Raw genomic sequence first — 27,808 nt, forward strand, 5'->3', positions numbered from 1 at the left:
GTGAGTTACAGACTGGAATCTAATCGAGGGGTTCGGGGGGTTTATATATAGAATAAAATTTATATGTTGTACAGATCAGTCCCACCCCATCGGGCCTGGCCTGAAATGGATACCCTTGCATCGATCGGCTGGACTGGGCGGTGTGAGTGTGAGGGATGGAATTGTTGAGGGCCTGTGGGTTCACTGGGTAAAGGTACGAATCGAATGAACACAGAGGATAGGAAACAGAATTGAGCGCACAGACTCTGCTCACAACTAGATGATACATCCCGTCTCTCCAATTCCAATTCCAATTAAAATGCTTTATTGGCATGAAAGTTTACAGAGAACCATATTGCCAAAGCTTACATAGCAAAAAGGTACAGTTTTCCAACATTCTGTAGGTGTCAATCGATTTGACATTTGTTGGGTACATACAATATTACTTTTAAACAATATTAAATTTTAAACAGTCTTTGTACTTCATTTGGTACGTTCATTTGGTGGTCGCTTAGTCTGTACCTGGTGAGGGTCTGTCTCTGTTTTGTGTCTCTGATGGTCGTGAGGTAGTCTGCCAGTTTATATTCTCTTTTTAGGGCCCGGTAACATTCTAATCTGCTTTGGCTTTCGGTTATTTTGTTCCAATGTTCCAGGTAGGTTTCTTTGCATTTTTTAATGATTTGGTTCACTCGGATTGGTGTTTGGACGGCTGTGTTGGTCTGGGGCTGGTCAGGGTCCGGCTGAGTACTTAGTTTCCGTAGCAGCTGACTCAGGGGACTCTTTTCTGGGTTTAGCTCTTGGGTCTGAAAGGCTTTGAAATGAAGGGTGTCTGGGGAGCTAGATTTGAGGTGATTTAGGAAGTTTAGTGCTCGTTTTTGGATGTTTATTATCAGTGGGTATCTGCCTAGTTCGGCTCTGCATGCATTTGTTGGCGTTTTTCTTTGGGTGCGAAGGATGCTTCGGCAGAATTCTGCATGTAGGGCTTCTATTGTATGTTTTTCCCATTTCTCTCTCTCTCTCTCTCTGTCTCTCTCTCTCTCTATCGCTCTCTCTGTCTGTCTGTCTCTCTCTGTCTCTCTCTCTCTCTGTCTCTCTCTCTCTCTGTCTCTCTGTGTCTCTGTCTGTCTGTCTGTCTCTGTCTCTCTCTCTCTCTGCCTGTCTGTCTGTCTGTCTGTCTGTCTCTCTCTCTCTGTCTCTGTCTCTCTGTCTGTCTGTGTCTGTGTCTCTGTCTCTCTCTCTCTCTCTGTCTCTCTGTCTCTCTCTCTCAGTTCAAATGCTTTATTGGCATGAAAGTTTACAGAGAACCATATTGCCAAAGCTTACATAGCAAAAAGGTACAGTTTTCCAACATTCTGTAGGTGTCAATCGATTTGACATTTGTTGGGTATATACAATATTACTTTTAAACAATATTAATTTTAAACAGTCTTTCTACTTCATTTGGTATGTTCAATATTAATTTTAAACAGTCTTACTTTTAAACAGTCCTCAGGTTGTGACATGTTGTTACATATTTAGCCCCAAGGTATGGTCTGTCTCCTTCTCCTAGGACTAATCTCAATTTTGACAGATCATCCAATTCCTTGAAATCTGGGGTTGTTTGGCTTAGCTTGTTGAATAATATGTTTCTTGATGTGTTGAATTTTTCGCATTTTAGGAGGAAATGCATTTCTGTTTCAACCTCGCCAGCCAGACATTGATCGCATATTCTATTCTCTCTAGGCTGCCAGGATTTCTTGTATCTGCCTTTTTCAATTTCCAGTTGGTGGTCGCTTAGTCTGTACCTGGTGAGGGTCTGTCTCTGTTTTGTGTCTCTGATGGTCGTGAGGTAGTCTGCCAGTTTATATTCTCTTTTTAGGGCCCGGTAACATTCTAATCTGCTTTGGCTTTCGGTTATTTTGTTCCAATGTTCCAGGTAGGTTTCTTTGCATTTTTTAATGATTTGGTTCACTCGGATTGGTGTTTGGACGGCTGTGTTGGTCTGGGGCTGGTCAGGGTCCGGCTGAGTACTTAGTTTCTCTCTCTCTCTGTCTCTGTCTCTCTGTGTCTCTGTCTCTCTCTGTCTCTCTGTCTCTCTCTGTGTGTCTCTCTCTCTCTGTCTCTCTCTCTCTCTCTGTCTCTCTCTCTGTCTCTCTCTCTCTCTCTCTGTCTCTCTCTCTGTCTCTCTCTCTCTCTGTCTCTCTCTCTCTCTGTCTCTCTCTCTCTCTGTCTCTCTCTCTGTCTGTCTCTCTGTCTCTGTCTCTCTCTCTCTCTCTGTGTCTCTCTGTCTCTCTCTCTGTCTCTCTCTCTCTCTCTCTGTCTCTCTCTCTTTCTCTCTCTCTCTCTCTCTTTCTCTCTCTCTGTCTCTCTCTCTCTGTTTCTCTCTCTCTCTGTCTCTCTCTCTCTGTCTCCGTCTCTCTCTCTCTGTGTCTCTCTGTCTCTCTCTCTCTCTGTCTCTCTGTTTCTTTCTCTCTCTCTCTCTCTCTCTCTCTTTCTCTCTCTCTGTCTCTCTCTCTCTGTTTCTCTCTCTCTCTGCCCCTGTCTCTCTGCCCCTGTCTCTGACCCGATTGTATGCTCAGCTAGACCTCCGGCCTGGTGAGGTGTCTGAGATATTTCGGAAGTGATCAGTATCTCTTGGGAGCTCTGCACTTTCTCTCATGCTATTCTTCATACTGTGTACAGTCACTTGTCACAACCTCAAACCTGTTCATTATAACTTAGTGTAATTAAACCTTCATTAGAAACCTGTTATTTCACTAATTGATTTTGGAATACTGAAGGGTTTAATTGGTAGACAGGGAGCAGTTTAATTAGCTCACCAGCTCTGATGCCTCGCTCGGTACTTGCAGTCTGAGATGGGAGAGAGATTTGGCCCACAGTCAGGGAGTGTTTGATTCTGTCGCCCCCGGGGACGCTTGCTCCTCTCAACATGTTAATTGGCCGAGTTAACAGCCTCACCCGTGATTTAATTCGATTCTTTTCATCTTTAATGACCTGGAAGCGAAACAGAGCAGAAGGATTTGAGCCGGAGGTGCACCTCACTCAGCTCATTAGTCCTGCAGTGAGGCTTGTGTGGAGCACCGTCCAGCACCGTTACGGGTGACGGATGTGATTAGCTCGATCGAATCCTGCTCCTGTATTGGCCCTGTTCATGTAGACGGTGGGGCTGGGGAGTCTGCCTCTATGTTCCAGGGCCTCGTTAATCTGGATAGATGGGGGTTCAGCAGGAGGGGTTACTGACTGGGGATGCGACCTCCACACGACCCTGTCCTCGTGAGATCATAGAAACATAGAAACATAGAAAAATAGGAGCAGGAGTGGGCCATTCGGCCCTTCGAGCCTGCTCCGCCATTCAATATGATCATGGCTGATCCTCTATCTCAATACCATATTCCCGCTCTCTCCCCATACCCCTTGACTCCTTTTGTGTCTAGAAATCTATCTATCTCCTTCTTAAATATATTCAGTGACTTGGCCTCCACAGCCTTCTGTGGTAGAGAATTCCACAGGTTCACCACCCTCTGAGTGAAGAAATTTCTCCTCATCTCAGTCCTAAATGTCCTACCCCGTATCCTGAGATTGTGACCCCTCGTTCTAGAACCCCCAGCCAGGGGAAACATCCTCCCTGCATCCAGCCTGTCTAGCCCTGTCAGAATTTTATACATTTCAATGAGATCCCCTCTCATTCTTCTAAACTCTAGTGAATACAGGCCTAGTCGACCCAATCTCTCCTCATACGACAGTCCTGCCATCCCAGGAATCAGTCTGGTGAACCTTCGCTGCACTCCCTCTATGGCAAGTACAGGAAACTCTTTGGTATCCGGCACTGACGGGACCGGGATGGAGCCGGTTGATTAAAAATTCCAGATGATGGAGAGGGTTATCTACCGAGGCTATTTTTAACAAACAAAAATTAAAAAATCAAGAAATGTGCAGTATACAGTAATTGGGTACTCACCTACAGAATGTTGTGTTAAATGGATGGTGGAAGATGCTTGATTAAGTACAGTACTGCCAGTTGAGGGTAATCCATAACTCTTTAATTACTTAACAGTAAAACAAAACTTATACAGTAAACGACTGTATACAGCACGGGAGAGTCCGACTCCTGTTATTGAGGCGTTCGGACTTCCGACAGCGCGGGAGAGTCCGACTCCTGTTACTGAGGTGCTCCGACTCCCGGCAGCGCGGGAGAGTCAGACTCCTGTTACTGAGGTGTTCCGACTCCCGGCAGCGCGGGAGAGTCCGACTCCTGTCATTGAGGTGTTCCGACTCCCGGCAGAGCGGGAGAGTCAGACTCCTGTTACTGAGGTGTTCCGACTCCCGACAGCGCGGGAGAGTCAGACTCCTGTTACTGAGGTGTTCCGACCCCCGGCAGCGCGGGAGAGTCCGACTCCTGTTATTGAGGTGTTCCGACTCCCAGCAGCGTGGGAGAGTCCGACTCCTGTTACCGAGGTGTTCCGACTCCCGGCAGCGCGGGAGAGTCAGACTCCTGTTATTGAGGTGTTCCGACTCCCAGCAGCGTGGGAGAGTCCGACTCCTGTTACCGAGGTGTTCCGACTCCCGGCAGCGCGGGAGAGTCAGACTCCTGTTATTGAGGTGTTCCGACTCCCGGCAGCGCGGGAGAGTCAGACTCCTGTTACTGAGGTGTTCCGACTCCCGGCAGCGCGGGAGAGTCAGACTCCTGTTGTTGAGGTGTTCCGACTCCTGGCAGCGCGGGAGAGTCAGACTCCTGTTACCGAGGTGTTCCGACTCCCGGCAGCGTGGGAGAGTCCGACTCCTGTTACTGAGGTGTTCCGACTCCCGGCAGCGTGGGAGAGTCCGACTCCTGTTACTGAGGTGTTCGGACTTCTGACAGCGCGGGAGAGTCCGACTCCTGTTACTGAGGTGTTCCGACTCCCGGCAGCGCGGGAGAGTCCGACTCCTGTTATTGAGGTGTTCCGACTCCCGGCAGCGCGGGAGAGTCCGACTCCTGTTATTGAGGTGTTCCGACTCCCGGCAGCGCGGGAGAGTCAGACTCCTGTTATTGAGGTGTTCCGACTCCCGGCAGCGCGGGAGAGTCAGACTCCTGTTACTGAGGTGTTCCGACTCCCGGCAGCGCGGGAGAGTCAGACTCCTGTTATTGAGGTGTTCCGACTCCCGGCAGCGCGGGAGAGTCCGACTCCTGTTACCGAGGTGTTCCGACTCCCGGCAGCGTGGGAGAGTCCGACTCCTGTTACTGAGGTGTTCCGACTCCCGGCAGCGTGGGAGAGTCCGACTCCTGTTACTGAGGTGTTCGGACTTCTGACAGCGCGGGAGAGTCCGACTCCTGTTACTGAGGTGTTCCGACTCCCGGCAGCGCGGGAGAGTCCGACTCCTGTTATTGAGGTGTTCCGACTCCCGGCAGCGCGGGAGAGTCCGACTCCTGTTATTGAGGTGTTCCGACTCCCGGCAGCGCGGGAGAGTCAGACTCCTGTTATTGAGGTGTTCCGACTCCCGGCAGCGCGGGAGAGTCAGACTCCTGTTACTGAGGTGTTCCGACTCCCGGCAGCGCGGGAGAGTCAGACTCCTGTTATTGAGGTGTTCCGACTCCCGGCAGCGCGGGAGAGTCCGACTCCTGTTACCGAGGTGTTCCGACTCCCGGCAGCGCGGGAGAGTCAGACTCCTGTTACTGAGGTGTTCCGACTCCCGGCAGCGCGGGAGAGTCCGACTCCTGTTACTGAGGTGTTCCGACTCCCGGCAGCGCGGGAGAGTCCGACTCCTGTTACTGAGGTGTTCCGACTCCCGGCAGCGCGGGAGAGTCCGACTCCTGTTACTGAGGTGTTCCGACTCCCGGCAGCGCGGGAGAGTCAGACTCCTGTTATTGAGGTGTTCCGACTCCCGGCAGCGCGGGAGAGTCAGACTCCTGTTACTGAGGTGTTCCGACTCCCGGCAGCGCGGGAGAGTCAGACTCCTGTTACTGAGGTGTTCCGACTCCCGGCAGCGCGGGAGAGTCAGACTCCTGTTACTGAGGTGTTCCGACTCCCGGCAGCGCGGGAGAGTCAGACTCCTGTTACTGAGGTGTTCCGACTCCCGGCAGCGCGGGAGAGTCAGACTCCTGTTACTGAGGTGTTCCGACTCCCGGCAGCGCGGGAGAGTCAGACTCCTGTTACTGAGGTGTTCCGACTCCCGACAGCGCGGGAGAGTCCGACTCCTGTTACTGAGGTGTTCCGACTCCCGGCAGCGTGGGAGAGTCAGACTCCTGTTACTGAGGTGTTCCGACTCCCGACAGCGCGGGAGAGTCCGACTCCTGTTACTGAGGTGTTCCGACTCCCGGCAGCGCGGGAGAGTCAGACTCCTGTTACTGAGGTGTTCCGACTCCCGGCAGCGCGGGAGAGTCCGACTCCTGTCATTGAGGTGTTCCGACTCCCGGCAGCGCGGGAGAGTCCGACTCCTGTTACTGAGGTGTTCCGACTCCCGACAGCGTGGGAGAGTCCGACTCCTGTCATTGAGGTGTTCCGACTCCCGACAGCGCGGGAGAGTCCGACTCCTGTCATTGAGGTGTTCCGACTGCCGACAGCGCGGGAGAGTCCGACTCCTGTCATTGAGGTGTTCCGACTTCCGGCAGCGCGGGAGAGTCAGACTCCTGTTATTGAGGTGTTCCGACTCCCGACAGCGCGGGAGAGTCAGACTCCTGTTATTGAGGTGTTCCGACTCCCGGCAGCGCGGGAGAGTCAGACTCCTGTTATTGAGGTGTTCCGACTCCCGGCAGCGCGGGAGAGTCAGACTCCTGTTACTGAGGTGTTCCGACTCCCGGCAGCGCGGGAGAGTCAGACTCCTGTTATTGAGGTGTTCCGACTCCCGGCAGCGCGGGAGAGTCCGACTCCTGTTACTGAGGTGTTCCGACTCCCGGCAGCGCGGGAGAGTCAGACTCCTGTTATTGAGGTGTTCCGACTCCCGGCAGCGCGGGAGAGTCCGACTCCTGTTACCGAGGTGTTCCGACTCCCGGCAGCGCGGGAGAGTCCGACTCCTGTTACCGAGGTGTTCCGACTCCCGGCAGCGCGGGAGAGTCCGACTCCTGTTACCGAGGTGTTCCGACTCCCGGCAGCGCGGGAGAGTCCGACTCCTGTTACTGAGGTGTTCCGACTCCCGGCAGCGCGGGAGAGTCCGACTCCTGTTATTGAGGTGTTCCGACTCCCGGCAGCGCGGGAGAGTCAGACTCCTGTTATTGAGGTGTTCCGACTCCCGGCAGCGCGGGAGAGTCAGACTCCTGTTATTGAGGTGTTCCGACTCCCGGCAGCGCGGGAGAGTCAGACTCCTGTTACTGAGGTGTTCCGACTCCCGGCAGCGCGGGAGAGTCAGACTCCTGTTATTGAGGTGTTCCGACTCCCGGCAGCGTGGGAGAGTCCGACTCCTGTTATTGAGGTGTTCCGACTCCCGGCAGCGTGGGAGAGTCAGACTCCTGTTATTGAGGTGTTCCGACTCCCGGCAGCGCGGGAGAGTCAGACTCCTGTTATTGAGGTGTTCCGACTCCCGGCAGCGCGGGAGAGTCAGACTCCTGTCATTGAGGTGTTCCGACTCCCGGCAGCGCGGGAGAGTCAGACTCCTGTTATTGAGGTGTTCCGACTCCCGGCAGCGCGGGAGAATCCGACTCCTGTTACTGAGGTGTTCGGACTTCCGACAGCGCGGGAGAGTCAGACTCCTGTTATTGAGGTGTTCCGACTCCCGGCAGCGCGGGAGAGTCAGACTCCTGTTATTGAGGTGTTCCGACTCCCGGCAGCGCGGGAGAGTCAGACTCCTGTCATTGAGGTGTTCCGACTCCCGGCAGCGCGGGAGAGTCAGACTCCTGTTATTGAGGTGTTCCGACTCCCGGCAGCGCGGGAGAATCCGACTCCTGTTACTGAGGTGTTCGGACTTCCGACAGCGCCAAGAAGCCGAGTAGTGGCAGTTTGGAGAACTACCCCCACTGACTAACTCGGCCACCGCGGGAGACTCGGACTCGGCAACATTTCCGGTTATTGAGGTGTTTTTGGAGTGAGAATTTTGCCAGTTAATAGAGAATTCCAGATATTTAGGTGCCGTTTAAACAAGAGTTTCCTGTATATCCTTTCTTAGGTAAGGAGACCAAAACTGCACACAGTACTCCAGGTGTGGTCTCACCAAGACCCTGTACAACTGTAGTAAGACATCCTTGCTCCTGTACTCAAATCCTCTTGCAGTGAAGGCCAACATAACATTTGCCTTCCTAACTGCTTGCTGCACCTGCATGTTTGCTTTCAGTGACTGGTGTACAAGGACACCCAGGTCCCTTTGTACATCAACATTTCTCAATCTATCACTATTTAAATAATACTCTACCTTTCTGTTTTTCCTACCGAAGTGGGTAACTTCACATTTATCCACGTTATACTGCATCTGCCATGTATTTGCCCACTCACTCAACTTGTCTAAATCGCCTTGAAGCCTCTTTGCATCCTCCTCACAACTCACAATCCCACCTCGTTTTGTGTCGTCAGCAAACTTGGAAATATTACATTTGGTTCCCTCATCCAAATCATTGATATATATTGTGAATAGCTGGGGCCCAAGCACTGATCCCTGTGGTACCCCACTAGTCACCGCCTGCCACCCCGAAAAAGACCCATTTATTCCTACTCTCTGTTTCCTGTCTGTTAACCAATTTTCAATCCATGCCAGTATATTACCCCCAGTCCCGTGTGCTTTAATTTTGCACACTAACCTCTTTGTGGGACTTTATCAAAGGCCTTCTGAAAATCCAAATACACCACATCCACTGGTTCTCCCTTATCTATTCTACCAGTTACATCCTCAAAAACGTCCAGTAGGTTTGTCAAACACGATTTCCCTTTCATAAATCCATGTTGACTTTGTCTAATCCCTTTGATATTTTCTAAGTGTCCTGTTATCACATCCTTTATAATAGATTCTAGCATTTTCCCTACTACTGATGTTAGGCTAACCGGTCTGTAGTTCCCTGTTTTCTCTCTCCCTCCTTTTTAAATAGTGGGGTTATATTTGCCACCCTCCAATCTGCAGGAACTGTTCCATAATCTATAGAATTTTGGAAGATGACAACCAATGCATCCACTGTTTCCATGGCTACCTCTTTTAGTACTCTGGGATGCAGATTATCAGGCCCTGGGGATTTATCAACTTTCAGTCCCATTAATTTCTCCAGCACTATTTTTTTACTAACACTAATTTCCTTTAATTCCTCCTTCTCACTAGAGCCTTAGTTCCCTAGCATTTCTGGGAAGTTATTTGTGTCCTCTTCCATGAAGACAGAACCAAAGTATTTGTTTAATTGCTCTGCCATTTCCTTGTTCCCCATTATAAATTCTCCCGTTTCTGACTGTAAGGGACCTACATTTGTTTTCACTAATCTTTTTCTTTTTACTTACTTGTAGAAGCTTTTACAATCTGTTTTTATGTTCCTTGCAAGTTTACTCTCATACTCTATTTTTCCCCTCTTAATCAATCTCTTGGTTCTTTTTTGCTGAACTCTAAACTGCTCCCAATCCTCAGGCTTGCTATTTTTTCTGGCAACTTTATATGACTCCTCTTTGGATCTAATACTATCCTTAATTTCTTTTGTTAGCCATGGTTGGGCCGCTTTTCCTTTTGTGTTTTTGCGCCAGAAAGGAATGTATAACTGTTGCAACTCATGCATTTGTTCCTTAAATGTTAGCCATTGCCTATCCACTGTCATGCCTTTTAATGAAGCCCCCCAATCTATCATAGCCAACTCACTGCTCATACCATCGTAGTTTCCTTTGTTTAGATTTAGGACCCTAGTTTTGGATTGGACTACTTCACTTTCCACCTTAATGAAGAATTCTATCATGTTATGGTCACTTTTCCCTAAAGGACCCCGCACAAGAAGATTATTAATTAACCCCTTCTCATTGCACAATACCCAATCTAGGATAGCCTGTTCCCTAGTTGGCTCCTCAATGTACTGGTCTAAAATAACTCCCACCAATGTTTTCTGCCCCTTGGTGCTTCTTAGCTCCACCCAGACTGATTCTACATCTTGATTTTCTGAGCCAATATCCTTTCTCACTATTGCTCTGATTTCATCCATTACTAACAAGGCCACCCCATCTCCTTTCCCTTTTCACCTGTCCTTCCTAAATATCGGATATCCTTGGATATTCAACTCCTAGCCTTTGTCACCCTGCAGCCATGTCTCTGTAATCGCAATTATATTGTATCCGTTTACATCTATTTGTGCTGTTAATTCGTCTACCTTATTACAAATGCATCGTGCATTCAGATACAGTGCCTTTAGGTTTGTCTTTTTAACATTTTTAGACATCTTAACATTTTTTTGTACTATGGCCCTATTTGTCTTATTACCATGTTTTCTTACCCGGACCCTATTTGTTAGTGCACTCCTTTGTGTGTACGCTCGGTCCCTTCCTGACACAATCTGGTTATCCTTACTCCAATCACTTTCCTGCACTGCTTCCTTGTCTTTTCTCTTTAGCATTCTAGATTTCTCTCCACCGGGACCCTCCACCCCCCCTTTAGTTTAAAGCCCTATCTACCTCCCTAGTTATTCGACTCGCTAGTCCACACGCCCCTGTCCTCGTGCAAGGTCCACACAACCCTGTCCTCGTGCGAGATCCACACGCCCTGTCCTCGTGCGAGGTCCACACAACCCTGTCCTTGTGCGAGGTCCACACGCCCCGTCCTCGTGCAAGGTCCACACGACCCTGTCCTCGTGCGAGGTCCACACACCCCTGTCCTCGTGCAAGGTCCACACGACCCTGTCCTTGTGCGAGGTCCACACGCCCCGTCCTCGTGCAAGGTCCACACGACCCTGTCCTCGTGCGAGGTCCACACGCCCCTGTCCTCGTGCAAGGTCCACACGACCCTGTCCTCGTGCGAGGTCCACACGCCCCGTCCTCGTGCGAGGTCCACACGACCCTGTCCTTGTGCGAGGTCCACACGACCCTGTCCTTGTGCGAGGTCCACACGCCCCGTCCTCGTGCAAGGTCCACACGACCCTGTCCTCGTGCGAGGTCCACATGCCCCTGTCCTCGTGCGAGATCCACACAACCCTGTCCTCGTGCGACACTCACGTGTATCCTCAGCAGCAGTTACTACATTGTACTGCACCGCCACTAGTGATTGACCTTCAGTCATCTCAGCTGCTTTTCTCCCAAATCCCTTCTCCTTCTCTACAACTCTCCTTGCCTTTAAAAGCCCCCTTAATCAGGATGTGGGCGTCGTTGGCAAGGCCAGCATTTATTGCCCGTCCCTAGTTTCCCTGAGAAGGTGGTGGTGGGCCTTCTTCTTGTACCGCTGCAGTCCGTGTGATAATGATGTTCCCAAAATGTTGTTAGGGAGGGATTTCCAGGAATTTGACCCAGTGATGATGAAGGAACGACAATATTTTCCAAGTCAGGATGATGTGTGACTTGGAGGGGAACTTGGTGGTGCCTCATAGCATTGTTGCCCTTGTCCTTCTTTGTGGTCACAAGGGAGGGAGGGGCTGTTGAAGTAACCTTGGTGAGTTGCTGAAGTGCATTCCGCAGATCGTACACATTGGTCCAGTTGTGCTTCTGGTCAATGGTGACCACTCCCAAGATGTTGATGGTGGGGGACTCAATGATGGTGATTCCACTGAAGATCAAGGGGAGGTGGTTGGGCCTTTTCTTGTTCGAGATGGTCAATGCTGGCATTTATGTGCATGAATTATAAAATTCTAACAGGACTAGACAGACTAGATGCAGGAAGGATGTTCCCGATGGCGGGGGAGTCCAGAACCAGGGGTCACAGTCTAAGGATAAGGGGTAAGCCATTTAGGACTGAGATGAGGAGGAATTTCTTTACCCAGAGAGTGGTGAACCTGTGGAATTCTCTACCACAGAAGGCAGTTGAGGCCAATTCATTAAATATATTCAAGCAGGAGTTGGATATATTTCTTAAGGCTAAAGGGATCCAGGGGTATGGGGAGAAAGCAGGGACAGGGTACTGAATTTGGATGATCAGCCATGATCTCATTGAATGGCGGAGCAGGCTCGAGGGGCCGAATGGCCGACTCCTGCTCCTATCTTCTATGTTTCTATGAGTCTATGCGGGGGGCGGGGTCAGTGCCGGGGGGCAGTGTCAGTGCCGGGGGGCGGGGTCAGTGCCGGGGGCGGGGTCAGTGCGGGGGGCGGGGGTAGTGCCGAGGGGCGGGGTCGGTGCGGGGGGCGGTGTCAGTGCCGGGGGCGGGGTCGGTGCGGGGGGCGGTGACAGTGCCGGGGGCGGGGTCAGTGCGGGGGGCGGGGTTAGTGCCGAGGGGGCGGGGTCAGTGCGGGGGGGCAGGTTGGTGCCGAGGGGGCGGGGTCAGTGCGGGGGGCGGGGTCGGTGCGGGGGGCGGTGACAGTGCCGGGGGCGGGGTCAGTGTGGGAGGCGGGGTTAGTGCCGAGGGGGCGGGGTCAGCGCGGGGGGGCGGGGTCAGTGCGAAGGGGGGGTCGGGGTCAGTGCAGGGGGCGGGGCTAGTGCCGGGGGGGGGGGGTCAGTGCCGCGGGGGCGGGGTCAGTGCCGAGGGGCGGGGTCAGTGCCGAGGGGCGGGGTCAGTGCCGAGGGGGCGGGGTCAGTGCAAGGGGTGGGGTCAGTGCCGAGGGGGCGGGGTCAGTGCCGAGGGGCAGGGCGGTGGGGGGGCGGGGTCAGTGCCGAGGGGCGGGGTCGGGGTCAGTGCCGGGGGGCGGGGTCAGTGCCGAGGGGCGGGGTCAGTGCCGGGAGGCGGGGTCAGTGCAAGGGGTGGGGTCAGTGCCGAGGGGGCGGGGTCAGTGCCGAGGGGCAGGGCGGTGGGGGGGCGGGGTCAGTGCCGAGGGGCGGGGGCGGGGTCGGGGTCAGTGCCGAGGGGCGGGGTCAGTGCCGAGGGGGCGGGGTCAGTGCAAGGGGTGGGGTCAGTGCCGAGGGGGCGGGGTCAGTGCAAGGGGTGGGGTCAGTGCCGAGGGGGCGGGGTCAGTGCCGAGGGGCGGGGTCGGGGTCAGTGCCGAGGGGCGGGGTCAGTGCCGGGAGGCGGGGCTATGCTGCGCTGTCCGCGGGTGTCGGGTGTTGAGTGCCCGGAGCCCGGAGCGGGTGTTCGCTGTCGGCGGGTGTTGAGAGGCGCTCGGTGCCGATGTCGGGGTCCGGTGTGAGGCGCCGCTCTGGAGCCGCCTCCTGCCGCCAGATGGTGAGTGTGGAGCGGGGGCTCGGGCCCAGTAACCGCGGCCCCAGCCTCGCCTGTCCCCGGGCTCGGGGGATTCCAGCCTCAATCGGGAAAGGCCCGTGTGAGAGGGGGTGAGTGAGAGGGTGAGTGAGGGAGGGTGAGAGTCCGAGGGTGAGAGAGAGTGTGTGAGAGCGGGTGGGTGTGAGGGTGGGGTGAGAGGCTGTGCCAGCACTTGACGCCACTCTCTGTCTCCCACCTCTTCCCCTGTGGCGGGATATCTCGGTACTAGTTTCCGTGTGGCCGAGTGCGTTGCATTTGACGATAATCCCGGTGAGGGTGCGTTGTATATTACGGTAATCCTGTGGTGGGTGCATTGTATATTACGGTAATCCCGCGGTGGGTGCGTTGTATATTACGGTAATCCCGCGGTGGGTGCGTTGTATATTACGGTAATCCCGCGGCGGGTGCGTTGTATATTACGGTAATCCCGCGGTGGTGCGTTGTATATTACGGGAATCCCGGGGAGGGTGCGTTGCATATTACGGTAATCCCGCGGTGGTGCGTTGTATATTACGGTAATCCCGCGGTGGTGCGTTGTATATTACGGTAATCTCGCACAGGGTGCGTTGTATATTACGGTAATCTCACGGTGCGTTGTATATTACGGTAATCTCACGGTGCGTTGTATATTACGGTAATCCCGCGGTGGGTGCGTTGTATATTACGGTAATCCCGCGGTGGGTGCGGTGTATATTACGGTAATCCCGGGGAGGGTGCGGTGTATATTACGGTTATCCCGGAGAGGGTGCGGTGTATATTACGGTTATCCCGCGGTGGGTGCATTGTATATTATGGTAATCCTGCGGTGGGTGCGTTGTATATTACGGTAATCCTGGAGAGGGTGCGGTGTATATTACGGTGATCCTGGAGAGGGTGCGGTGTATATTACGGTTATCCCGCGGTGGGTGCGGTGTATATTACGGTAATCCCGGGGAGGGTGCGTTGTATATTACGGTAATCCTGCGGTGGGTGCGTTGTATATTACGGTAATCCTGCGGTGGGTGCGTTGTATATTACGGTAATCCTGCGGTGGGTACGTTGTATATTACGGTAATCTCGCACAGGGTGCGTTGTATATTACGGTAATCCCGCGGTGGGTGCGTTGTATATTACGGTAATTTCGCACAGGGTGCGGTGTATATTACGGTAATCCCGCGGTGGGTGCGTTGTATATTACGGTAATCCCGCGGTGGGTGCGGTGTATATTACGGTAATCTCGCACAGGGTGCGGTGTATATTACGGTAATCCCGCGGTGGGTGCGTTGTATATTACGGTAATCCCGCGGTGGGTGCGTTGTATATTACGGTAATCCCGGGGAGGGTGCGGTGTATATTACGGGAATCCCGGAGAGGGTGCGTTGTATATTACGGTAATCCCGGGGAGGGTGCGGTGTATATTACGGTAATCCTGCGGTGGGTGCGTTGTATATTACGGTAATCCCGGGGCGGGTGCGGTGTATATTACGGTAATCCTGGAGAGGGTGCGGTGTATATTACGGTAATCCTGGAGAGGGTGCGGTGTATATTACGGTGATCCTGGAGAGGGTGCGGTGTATATTACGGTTATCCCGCGGTGGGTGCGGTGTATATTACGGTAATCCCGGGGAGGGTGCGTTGTATATTACGGTAATCCTGCGGTGGGTGCGTTGTATATTACGGTAATCCTGCGGTGGGTGCGTTGTATATTACGGTAATCTCGCACAGGGTGCGTTGTATATTACGGTAATCCCGCGGTGGGTGCGTTGTATATTACGGTAATCCCGCGGTGGGTGCGGTGTATATTACGGTAATCTCGCACAGGGTGCGGTGTATATTACGGTAATCCCGCGGTGGGTGCGTTGTATATTACGGGAATCCCGGGGTGGGTGCGGTGTATATTACGGTTATCCCGGAGAGGGTGCGGTGTATATTACGGTAATCCCGCGGTGGGTGCGGTGTATATTACGGTAATCCCGGGGAGGGTGCGGTGTATATTACGGTAAATGCAGGGAGGGTGCGTTGTATATTACGGTAATCCCGGGGAGGGTGCGGTGTATATTACGGTAATCCCGGGGAGGGTGCGGTGTATATTACGGTAATCTCGCACAGGGTGCGGTGTATATTACGGTAATCTCACGGTGCGTTGTATATTACGGTAATCTCGCGGTGGGTGCGTTGTATATTACGGTAATCCCGGGGAGGGTGCGGTGTATATTACGGTAATCCCGCGGTGGGTGCGTTGTATATTACGGTAATCCCGCGGTGGGTGCGTTGTATATTACGGTAATCCCGGGGAGGGTGCGGTGTATATTACGGTAATCCTGCGGTGGGTGCGGTGTATATTACGGTTATCCCGGAGAGGGTGCGGTGTATATTACGGTTATCCCGCGGTGGGTGCGTTGTATATTACGGTAATCCTGCGGTGGGTGCGTTGTATATTACGGTAATCCTGCGGTGGGTGCGTTGTATATTACGGTAATCCTGCGGTGGGTGCGTTGTATATTACGGTAATCCTGCGGTGGGTGCGTTGTATATTACGGTAATCCTGCGGTGGGTGCGGTGTATATTACGGTTATCCCGGGGAGGGTGCGGTGTATATTACGGTAATCCCGCGGTGGGTGCGTTGTATATTACGGTTATCCCGGGGAGGGTGCGGTGTATATTACGGTAATCCCGCGGTGGGTGCGTTGTATATTACGGTAATCCCGCGGTGGGTGCGGTGTATATTACGGTAATCCCGGGGAGGGTGCGGTGTATATTACGGGAATCCCGGAGAGGGTGCGGTGTATATTACGGTTATACCCGGAGAGGGTGCGGTGTATATTACGGTTATCCCGGGGAGGGTGCGGTGTATATTGCGGTTATCCCGGGAGGGTGCGGTGTATATTACGGTTATCCCGGAGAGGGTGCGGTGTATATTACGGTAATCCCGCGGTGGGTGCGGTGTATATTACGGGAATCCCGGAGAGGGTGCGGTGTATATTACGGTTATCCCGGGGAGGGTGCGGTGTATATTACGGTAATCCCGCGGTGGGTGCGTTGTATATTACGGTAATCCCGCGGTGGGTGCGGTGTATATTACGGGAATCCCGGAGAGGGTGCGGTGTATATTACGGTTATCCCGCGGTGGGTGCGGTGTATATTACGGGAATCCCGGAGAGGGTGCGGTGTATATTACGGTTATCCCGGGGAGGGTGCGGTGTATATTACGGTAATCCCGGAGAGGGTGCGGTGTATATTACGGGAATCCCGGAGAGGGTGCGGTGTATATTACGGTTATCCCGGGGAGGGTGCGGTGTATATTACGGTAATCCCGGGGAGGGTGCGGTGTATATTACGGTAATCCCGCGTTGGGTGCGTTGTATATTACGGTAATCCCGGGGAGGGTGCGGTGTATATTACGGTTATCCCGGAGAGGGTGCGTTGTATATTACGGGAATCCCGGGGAGGGTGCGGTGTATATTACGGTTATCCCGGAGAGGGTGCGTTGTATATTACGGGAATCCCGGGGAGGGTGCGGTGTATATTACGGTAATCCCGGGGCGGGTGCGTTGTATATTACGGTAATCCTGCGGTGGGTGCGTTGTATATTACGGTAATCCCGGGGCGGGTGCGGTGTATATTACGGTAATCCTGCGGTGGGTGCGTTGTATATTACGGTAATCCCGGGGCGGGTGCGGTGTATATTACGGTAATCCTGCGGTGGGTGCGTTGTATATTACGGTTATCCCGCGGTGGGTGCATTGTATATTACGGTAATCCTGCGGTGGGTGCATTGTATATTACGGTAATCTCGCACAGGGTGCGGTGTATATTACGGTAATCGCGCACAGGGTGCGGTGTATATTACGGTAATCCCGCGGTGGGTGCGTTGTATATTACGGTAATCCCGCGGTGGGTGCGTTGTATATTACGGTAATCCCGGGGCGGGTGCGGTGTATATTACGGTTATCCCGCGGTGGGTGCATTGTATATTACGGTAATCTCGCACAGGGTGCGGTGTATATTACGGTGATCCTGGAGAGGGTGCGGTGTATATTACGGTAATCCTGCGGTGGGTGCGTTGTATATTACGGTAATCCCGGGGCGGGTGCGGTGTATATTACGGTTATCCCGCGGTGGGTGCATTGTATATTACGGTAATCTCGCACAGGGTGCGGTGTATATTACGGTTATCCCGCGGTGGGTGCATTGTATATTACGGTAATCTCGCACAGGGTGCGGTGTATATTACGGTAATCCCGCGGTGGGTGCATTGTATATTACGGTAATCTCGCACAGGGTGCGGTGTATATTACGGTAATCGCGCACAGGGTGCGGTGTATATTACGGTAATCCCGCGGTGGGTGCGTTGTATATTACGGTAATCCCGCGGTGGGTGCGTTGTATATTACGGTAATCCGCGGTGGGTGCGTTGTATATTACGGTAATCCCGCGGTGGGTGCGGTGTATATTACGGGAATCCCGGGGAGGGTGCGTTGTATATTACGGTAATCCCGGGGAGGGTGCGGTGTATATTACGGTAATCCTGCGGTGGGTGCGTTGTATATTACGGTAATCCCGCGGTGGGTGCGTTGTATATTACGGTAATCCCGGGGAGGGTGCGGTGTATATTACGGGAATCCCGGAGAGGGTGCGGTGTATATTACGGTAATCCTGCGGTGGGTGCGTTGTATATTACGGTAATCCCGGGGCGGGTGCGTTGTATATTACGGTAATCCTGCGGTGGGTGCGTTGTATATTACGGTAATCCCGGGGCGGGTGCGGTGTATATTACGGTTATCCCGCGGTGGGTGCATTGTATATTACGGTAATCCCGGGGAGGGTGCGTTGTATATTACGGTAATCCTGCGGTGGGTGCGTTGTATATTACGGTAATCCTGCGGTGGGTGCGTTGTATATTACGGTAATCTCGCACAGGGTGCGGTGTATATTACGGTAATCCCGCGGTGGGTGCGGTGTATATTACGGTAATCCCGCGGTGGGTGCGGTGTATATTACGGTAATCTCGCACAGGGTGCGGTGTATATTACGGTAATCCCGCGGTGGGTGCGTTGTATATTACGGTAATCCCGCGGTGGGTGCGTTGTATATTACGGTAATCTCGCACAGGGTGCGGTGTATATTACGGTAATCCCGGAGAGGCTGCGGTGTATATTACGGTTATCCCGGAGAGGGTGCGGTGTATATTACGGTAATCCCGCGGTGGGTGCGTTGTATATTACGGTAATCCAGGGGAGGGTGCGGTGTATATTACGGTAAATGCAGGGAGGGTGCGTTGTATATTACGGTAATCCCGGGGAGGGTGCGGTGTATATTACGGTAATCCCGCGGTGGGTGCGTTGTATATTACGGTAATCCCGCGGTGGGTGCGGTGTATATTACGGTAATCCTGCGGTGGGTGCGGTGTATATTACGGTTATCCCGGAGAGGGTGCGGTGTATATTACGGTAATCCCGGGGAGGGTGCGGTGTATATTACGGTAATCCTGCGGTGGGTGCGTTGTATATTACGGTTATCCCGGAGAGGGTGCGGTGTATATTACGGTAATCCCGGGGAGGGTGCGGTGTATATTACGGTAATCTCGCACAGGGTGCGGTGTATATTACGGTAATCCCGCGGTGGGTGCGGTGTATATTACGGTAAATGCAGGGAGGGTGCGTTGTATATTACTGTTATCCCGGGGAGGGTGCGGTGTATATTACGGTTATCCCGGAGAGGGTGCGGTGTATATTACGGTAATCCCGCGGTGGGTGCGTTGTATATTACGGTAATCCAGGGGAGGGTGCGGTGTATATTATGGTAAATGCAGGGAGGGTGCGTTGTATATTACGGTAATCCCGGGGAGGGTGCGGTGTATATTACGGTAATCTCGCACAGGGTGCGGTGTATATTACGGTAAATGCAGGGAGGGTGCGTTGTATATTACGGTAATCCCGGGGAGGGTGCGGTGTATATTACGGTAATCTCGCACAGGGTGCGGTGTATATTACGGTAATCTCGCGGTGGGTGCGTTGTATATTACGGTAATCCCGCGGTGGGTGCGGTGTATATTACGGTAATCCCGGGGAGGGTGCGGTGTATATTACGGTAATCTCGCACAGGGTGCGGTGTATATTACGGTAATCCCGGGGAGGGTGCGGTGTATATTACGGTAATCTCGCACAGGGTGCGGTGTATATTACGGTTATCCCGCGGTGGGTGCATTGTATATTACGGTAATCCTGCGGTGGGTGCGTTGTATATTACGGTAATCTCGCACAGGGTGCGGTGTATATTACGGTAATCCCGCGGTGGGTGCGGTGTATATTACGGTTATCCCGGAGAGGGTGCGGTGTATATTACGGGAATCCCGGAGAGGGTGCGGTGTATATTACGGTTATCCCGGAGAGGGTGCGGTGTATATTACGGGAATCCCGGGGTGGGTGCGGTGTATATTACGGTAATCCCGGGGAGGGTGCGGTGTATATTACGGTTATCCCGGAGAGGGTGCGGTGTATATTACGGGAATCCCGGGGTGGGTGCGTTGTATATTACGGTAATCCTGCGGTGGGTGCGTTGTATATTACGGTAATCCCGGGGCGGTGTATATTACGGTAATCCTGCGGTGGGTGCGTTGTATATTACGGTAATCCCGGGGCGGGTGCGGTGTATATTACGGTTATCCCGCGGTGGGTGCATTGTATATTACGGTAATCTCGCACAGGGTGCGGTGTATATTACGGTTATCCCGCGGTGGGTGCATTGTATATTACGGTAATCTCGCACAGGGTGCGGTGTATATTACGGTAATCCTGCGGTGGGTGCGTTGTATATTACGGTGATCCTGGAGAGGGTGCGGTGTATATTACGGTAATCGCGCACAGGGTGCGGTGTATATTACGGTAATCCCGCGGTGGGTGCGTTGTATATTACGGTAATCCCGCGGTGGGTGCGTTGTATATTACGGTAATCCCGCGGTGGGTGCGTTGTATATTACGGTAATCCCGCGGTGGGTGCGTTGTATATTACGGTAATCCCGCGGTGGGTGCGTTGTATATTACGGTAATCCCGCGGTGGGTGCGTTGTATATTACGGTAATCCCGGGGAGGGTGCGGTGTATATTACGGTAATCCCGCGGTGGGTGCGTTGTATATTACGGGAATCCCGGGGAGGGTGCGTTGTATATTACGGTAATCCCGGGGAGGGTGCGGTGTATATTACGGTAATCCCGCGGTGGGTGCGTTGTATATTACGGTAATCCCGCGGTGGGTGCGTTGTATATTACGGTAATCCCGGGGAGGGTGCGGTGTATATTACGGGAATCCCGGAGAGGGTGCGTTGTATATTACGGGAATCCCGGGGAGGGTGCGTTGTATATTACGGTAATCCCGGGGAGGGTGCGGTGTATATTACGGTAATCCTGCGGTGGGTGCGTTGTATATTACGGTAATCCCGGGGCGGGTGCGGTGTATATTACGGTAATCCTGGAGAGGGTGCGGTGTATATTACGGTGATCCTGGAGAGGGTGCGGTGTATATTACGGTTATCCCGCGGTGGGTGCGGTGTATATTACGGTAATCCTGCGGTGGGTGCGTTGTATATTACGGTAATCCCGCGGTGGGTGCGTTGTATATTACGGTAATCCCGCGGTGGGTGCGTTGTATATTACGGTAATCCTGCGGTGGGTGCGGTGTATATTACGGTAATCCCGCGGTGGGTGCGGTGTATATTACGGTAATCCCGCGGTGGGTGCGGTGTATATTACGGTAATCTCGCACAGGGTGCGGTGTATATTACGGTAATCCCGCGGTGGGTGCGTTGTATATTACGGGAATCCCGGGGTGGGTGCGGTGTATATTACGGTTATCCCGGAGAGGGTGCGGTGTATATTACGGTAATCCCGCGGTGGGTGCGGTGTATATTACGGTAATCCCGGGGAGGGTGCGGTGTATATTACGGTAATCTCGCACAGGGTGCGGTGTATATTACGGTAATCTCACGGTGCGTTGTATATTACGGTAATCTCGCGGTGGGTGCGTTGTATATTACGGTAATCCCGGGGAGGGTGCGGTGTATATTACGGTAATCCCGCGGTGGGTGCGGTGTATATTACGGTTATCCCGGAGAGGGTGCGGTGTATATTACGGGAATCCCGGAGAGGGTGCGGTGTATATTACGGGAATCCCGGAGAGGGTGCGGTGTATATTACGGGAATCCCGGAGAGGGTGCGGTGTATATTACGGTTATCCCGCGGTGGGTGCGGTGTATATTACGGTTATCCCGCGGTGGGTGCATTGTATATTACGGTAATCCTGCGGTGGGTGCGTTGTATATTACGGTAATCCTGCGGTGGGTGCGTTGTATATTACGGTAATCCTGCGGTGGGTGCGTTGTATATTACGGTAATCCCGCGGTGGGTGCGTTGTATATTACGGTAATCCCGGGGAGGGTGCGGTGTATATTACGGGAATCCCGGAGAGGGTGCGGTGTATATTACGGGAATCCCGGAGAGGGTGCGGTGTATATTACGGGAATCCCGGAGAGGGTGCGGTGTATATTACGGGAATCCCGGAGAGGGTGCGGTGTATATTACGGGAATCCCGGAGAGGGTGCGGTGGGTGCGTTGTATATTACGGTTATCCCGGGGAGGGTGCGGTGTATATTACGGGAATCCCGGGGAGGGTGCGGTGTATATTACGGGAATCCCGGGGCGGGTGCGGTGTATATTACGGTTATCCCGCGGTGGGTGCGTTGTATATTACGGTAATCCTGCGGTGGGTGCGTTGTATATTACGGTAATCCCGGGGCGGGTGCGGTGTATATTACGGTAATCCTGCGGTGGGTGCGTTGTATATTACGGTAATCCCGGGGCGGGTGCGGTGTATATTATGGTTATCCCGCGGTGGGTGCATTGTATATTATGGTAATCCTGCGGTGGGTGCGTTGTATATTACGGTAATCCTGGAGAGGGTGCGGTGTATATTACGGTTATCCCGCGGTGGGTGCGGTGTATATTACGGTAATCCCGGGGTGGGTGCGTTGTATATTACGGTAATCCTGCGGTGGGTGCGTTGTATATTACGGTAATCCTGCGGTGGGTGCGTTGTATATTACGGTAATCCTGCGGTGGGTGCATTGTATATTACGGTAATCTCGCACAGGGTGCGGTGTATATTACGGTAATCCCGCGGTGGGTGCGTTGTATATTACGGTAATCCTGCGGTGGGTGCGTTGTATATTACGGTTATCCCGGGAGGGTGCGGTGTATATTACGGGAATCCCCGGGTGGGTGCGGTGTATATTGCGGTTATCCCGGGGAGGATGCATTGTATATTACGGTAATCCCGGGGAGGGTGCGTTGTATATTACGGGAATCCCCGGGTGGGTGCGGTGTATATTACGGTTATCCCGCGGTGGGTGCATTGTATATTACGGTTATCCCGGGAGGGTGCGGTGTATATTACGGGAATCCCCGGGTGGGTGCGGTGTATATTACGGTTATCCCGCGGTGGGTGCATTGTATATTACGGTAATCCCGGGGAGGGTGCGTTGTATATTACGGTAATCCTGCGGTGGGTGCGTTGTATATTACGGTAATCCTGCGGTGGGTGCGTTGTATATTACGGTAATCCTGCGGTGGGTGCGTTGTATATTACGGTAATCCCGGGGAGGGTGCGTTGTATATTACGGTAATCTCGCACAGGGTGCGGTGTATATTACGGTAATCTCGCACAGGGTGCGTTGTATATTACGGTAATCTCGCACAGGGTGCGTTGTATATTACGGTAATCCCGCGGTGGGTGCGTTGTATATTACGGTAATCCCGCGGTGGGTGCGTTGTATATTACGGTAATCTCGCACAGGGTGCGGTGTATATTACGGTAATCCCGCGGTGGGTGCGTTGTATATTACGGTAATCCCGCGGTGGGTGCGTTGTATATTACGGTAATCCCGCGGTGGGTGCGTTGTATATTACGGTAATCCCGGGGAGGGTGCGGTGTATATTACGGGAATCCCGGGGAGGGTGCGGTGTGTATTACGGTTATCCCGGGGAGGGTGCGGTGTATATTACGGTTATCCCGCGGTGGGTGCGTTGTATATTACGGTAATCCCGGGGAGGGTGCGTTGTATGTTACGGTAATCCTGCGGTGGGTGCGTTGTATGTTACGGTAATCCTGCGGTGGGTGCGTTGTATATTACGGTAATCCTGCGGTGGGTGCGTTGTATATTACGGTAATCCTGCGGTGGGTGCGTTGTATATTACGGTAATCCTGCGGTGGGTGCGTTGTATATTACGGTAATCCTGCGGTGGGTGCGTTGTATATTACGGTAATCCCGGGGAGGGTGCGGTGTATATTTCGGTAATGTCGCACTGGGTGCGGTGTATATTACGGTAATCCTGCGGTGGGTGCGTTGTATGTTACGGTAATCCTGCGGTGGGTGCGTTGTATATTACGGTAATCCTGCGGTGGGTGCGTTGTATATTACGGTAATCCTGCGGTGGGTGCGTTGTATATTACGGTAATCCTGCGGTGGGTGCGTTGTATATTACGGTAATCCTGCGGTGGGTGCGTTGTATATTTACGGTAATCCTGCGGTGGGTGCGTTGTATATTACGGGAATCCCCGGGAGGGTGCGGTGTATATTACGGTTATCCCGGGAGGGTGCGGTGTATATTACGGGAATCCCGGGAGGGTGCGTTGTATATTACGGTTATCCCGGGAGGTGCGGTGTATATTACGGTTATCCCGGGGAGGGTGCGGTGTATATTACGGGAATCCCGGGGAGGGCGCGGTGTATATACGGTTATCCCGGGAGGGCGCGGTGTATATTACGGGAATCCCCGGGTGGGCGCGGTGTATATTACGGTTATCCCGGGGAGGGTGCGGTGTATATTGCGGTTATCCCGGGGAGGGCGCGGTGTATATTACGGTTATCCCGGGTGGGCGCGGTGTATATTACGGTTATCCCGGGGAGGGTGCGGTGTATATTGCGGTTATCCCGGGGTGGGTGCGGTGTATATTACGGTTATCCCGGGAGGGTGCGGTGTATATTACGGTTATCCCGGGGAGGGTGCGGTGTATATTACGGTTATCCCGGGGTGGGTGCGGTGTATATTACGGTTATCCCGGGAGGGTGCGGTGTATATTACGGTTATCCCGGGAGGGTGCGGTGTATATTACGGGAATCCCCGGGTGGGTGCGGTGTATATTACGGTTATCCCGGGGAGGGTGCGGTGTATATTGCGGTTATCCCGGGGAGGGTGCGGTGTATATTACGGGAATCCCCGGGTGGGTGCGGTGTATATTACGGTTATCCCGGGAGGGTGCGGTGTATATTACGGGAATCCCCGGGTGGGTGCGGTGTATAATTACGGTTATCCCGGGGAGGGTGCGGTGTATATTGCGGTTATCCCGGGGAGGGTGCGGTGTATATTGCGGTTATCCCGGGTGGGTGCGGTGTATATTGCGGTTATCCCGGGGAGGGTGCGGTGTATATTACGGTTATCCCGGGGAGGGTGCGGTGTATATTACGGTTATACCCGGGAGGGTGCGGTGTATATTGCGGTTATCCCGGGTGGGTGCGGTGTATATTACTGTTATCCCGGGGAGGGTGCGGTGTATATTACGGTTATCCCGGGGAGGGTGCGGTATATATTACGGTTATACCCGGGAGGGTGCGGTGTATATGCTTCTCCTGAATGGATTAACGTGCTCCCAGACCCCAGTCCTGATCCTGAAATACAAGCTGGGGTTCCCCGGGAGCCTCGCTGTTGGTGCAGGGAGTGTTTCCTGTACAGAGTCTCGGGGAATGAGCGAGAGAGGAGAAGGACAGGGTGGGGTAGAGGGTGAGGGTGGAGGAGGGTGAGAGGGAGAGGGTGAGGAGAGGAGAGGGTCAGGGAGAGGGTGTGAGGGTGGAGGAGAGGGAGAGGGTGAGGAGAGGAGAGGGTGAGGTGAGGGTGGAGGAGAGGGAGAGGGTCAGGGTCAGGGTGAGGAGAGGGTCAGGCCGGCACTTGCTCCATTGGGATCTGGCACAGCTGGGTGGGGACTGGTATCCCGGGTCTGTTAGCCTGTTACTGTGGATGGATTGTGGAGTTGTGGAGTTCCGGAGTCCCAGCCCCCCACAGTCCCAGCCCTCTCTCTCTCTTTATTGGCATGACAAGGTACATCTTATGTTGCCAAAGCATCGAAAAACATTCATGGTTGTACACAAAAATACAGATCTATCCATACAGTGTATAAACAGATATATCCCTGAGTGTATAAATATACATTCATATAATTTGTATATACTCTTTTCTTAGGTTTAATGGTTGTCCCTCTGTTTATGGGCAAGCTGTAACATAGTGTGCCGCTAAGGTTACACAATTTCTCTGTTCCCCTAGTAGGTATGGGAGTTTTTTGCCGTCATTCAAATTTCTGAATTCAGGGCATATTTTTGTGAATTTTTGGTAGAAATTCTCCCTGATGCCCTGATATTTTCCACAAGCTGTGAGGAAGTGCATCTCTGTCTCCACCACTCCCTGACTGCAGTGAGAGCATATCCTGTCCTCTCTTGCCAGCCGGGTCTGCCTGTGTCTGCCTTTTTCGATGGCCAGGCTATGTTCACTAAGTCTGTACATTGTCAAGGTTTTTCTCAGTTTGCTATCCTTTACCATGGTCAGGTATTCAGCCATGTTGTATTGTCTGTTTAGGGCCAAGTAGCAATTGAGTTGTTTTGGGTTTTTGTTGTTTCTGCCCAATATGACAGGTATTTTTCATTTTGCTTAGTGACGATTGTGTTGGGTCGAATTCTTTGTGTTACGCTGTCACTGTCATGGGGCTGGTTATTGTTAGTAGTGTTAGTAGTTACTTCACTGAGTCCCAGGACTAGTTGACTGAGGGTATTCTTCTTTATGGTCCTCTCTTGGCATTTCAGGGCTTCGTAATGATAGCAGTGGGGGTTGCTCATTCCTAGGTGTTTCCAAATTTGGTGGCTCTTTTTTGGATAGTAATTATTAATGGATATTAATAATTCTCTCTCTCTCTCTGCTCTCTCTCTCTGTCTCTCTCTGTCTCTCTCTCTGTCCCTCTCTCTCTCTGCTTTCTCTCTCTGCTCTCTCTTCAATTCAAATGCTTTATTGGCATGAAAGTTTACAGAGAACCATATTGCCAAAGCTTACATATCAAAAAGGTACATTTTCAAACATTCTGTAGGTGTCAATCGATTTGACATTTGTTGGGTACAATACAAGTATTAACTTTATATAAAACAATATTAATTTTAAAACAGTCTTTGTACTTCATTTGGTACGTTCAATATTAATTTTAAACAGTCTTAATTTTAAACAGTCCTCGGGTTGTGACATGTTGTTACATATTTGGCCCCAAGGTATGGTCTGTCTCCTTCTCCAGGACTAATCTCAATTTTGACAGGTCATCCAATTCCTTGAAATCTGGGGTTGTTTGGCTTAGCTTGTTGAATAATATGTTTCTTGATGTGTTGAATTTTTCGCATTTTGGGAGGAAATGCATTTCTGTTTCAACCTCGCCGGCCAGACATTGATCGCATATTCTATTCTCTCTAGGCTGCCAGGATTTCTTGTATCTGCCTTTTGAATTTCCAGTTGGTGGTCGCTTAGTCTGTACCTGGTGAGGGTCTGTCTCTGTTTTGTGTCTCTGATGGTCGTGAGGTAGTCTGCCAGTTTATATTCTCTTTTTAGGCCCGGTAACATTCTAATCTGCTTTGGCTTTCGGTTATTTTGTTCCAATGTTCCGGGTAGGTTTCTTTGCATTGTTAATGATTTGGTTCACTCGGATTGGTGTTTGGACGGCTGTGTTGGTCTGGGGCTGGTCAGGGTCCGGCTGAGTACTTAGTTTCAGTAGCAGCTGACTCAGGGGACTCTTTTCTGGGTTTAGCTCTTGGGTCTGAAAGCTTTGAAATGAAGGGTGTCTGGGAGCTAGATTGAGGTGATTTAGGAAGTTTAGTGCTCGTTTTTGGATGTTTATTATCAGTGGGTATCTGCCTAGTTCGGCTCTGCATGCATTTGTTGGCGTTTTTCTTTGGATGCGAAGGATGCTTCGGCAGAATTCTGCATGTAGGGCTTCTATTGTGTGTTTTTCCCATTTAGTGTAGCCTTTGGTGATTTAGCGGGCCCCATACTTCACTACCGTACAGTGCAATGGGCAGGATTATGCTGTCAAATATTTTGAGCCAGATTTTGATTGGGATTTGGATGTTGTAGAATTTTCTTTTTATTGCATATAGGGCTCTTCGGGCTTTTTCTTTTAGTGCATTCACTGCTATGCTGAAGCTCCCTGATGCTGTAATAGTTAGACCAAGGTAGGTGTAGCTCATAGTGTGTCCTATAGTGGTATCACTGAGGGTAAACTGGGGGTATTTGTTTTCCTGACATCTGGGCCTTTCTCTCTGCTCTCTCTCTCTGCTCTCTCTCTCTGCTCTCTCTCTCTCTGTCCGTCTCTCTCTCTCTCTGCTCTCTCCTTTCTGCTCTCGCTCTCTGCGCTCTCTCTCCTCTCTCTCGAAGGTGTCGTACGATGACTGTTTTTGGTAGCAGTGGGTGTTTGTGGCCTGAAGTCCGTTGACGAATCTTTTTCTCTGATTTGGGTGAAAGTCTGTGCCGTTGAGGTTGGGTTTATAGAGAGCGAGCATCCTGTGGAACTGCTGCACTGACTGCCCTACACACTGACAGGAAATCCCCTC

The 27,808-nt window shown here is 52.4% G+C and overlaps 1 protein-coding gene across 6 annotated transcripts in view; it reads left to right on the top strand.

The window, feature by feature from the left end:
• LOC147101529 (retinoic acid receptor RXR-alpha-A) overlaps nucleotides 1-27,808 on the top strand; it is a 209,526-nt gene that overhangs the window by 44,783 nt on the left and 136,935 nt on the right. Inside the window, exon 1 of one of the 6 annotated variants that reach the window (XM_085965192.1) lies at nucleotides 12,969-13,111. The exons of the other annotated variants lie outside the window; for them this stretch is intronic. The gene's annotated coding sequence lies outside the window, so the exon portion shown is untranslated. Of the gene's footprint in view, nucleotides 1-12,968; nucleotides 13,112-27,808 lie in introns of those variants that run through there. 6 annotated transcript variants of the gene reach the window in all.

Source organism: Somniosus microcephalus, chromosome 23, assembly GCF_052327205.1.
Source record: "Somniosus microcephalus isolate GS21.2 chromosome 23, FLI_Smic_1.0, whole genome shotgun sequence".
NCBI classification, from domain to species: Eukaryota; Metazoa; Chordata; class Chondrichthyes; order Squaliformes; family Somniosidae; genus Somniosus; species Somniosus microcephalus.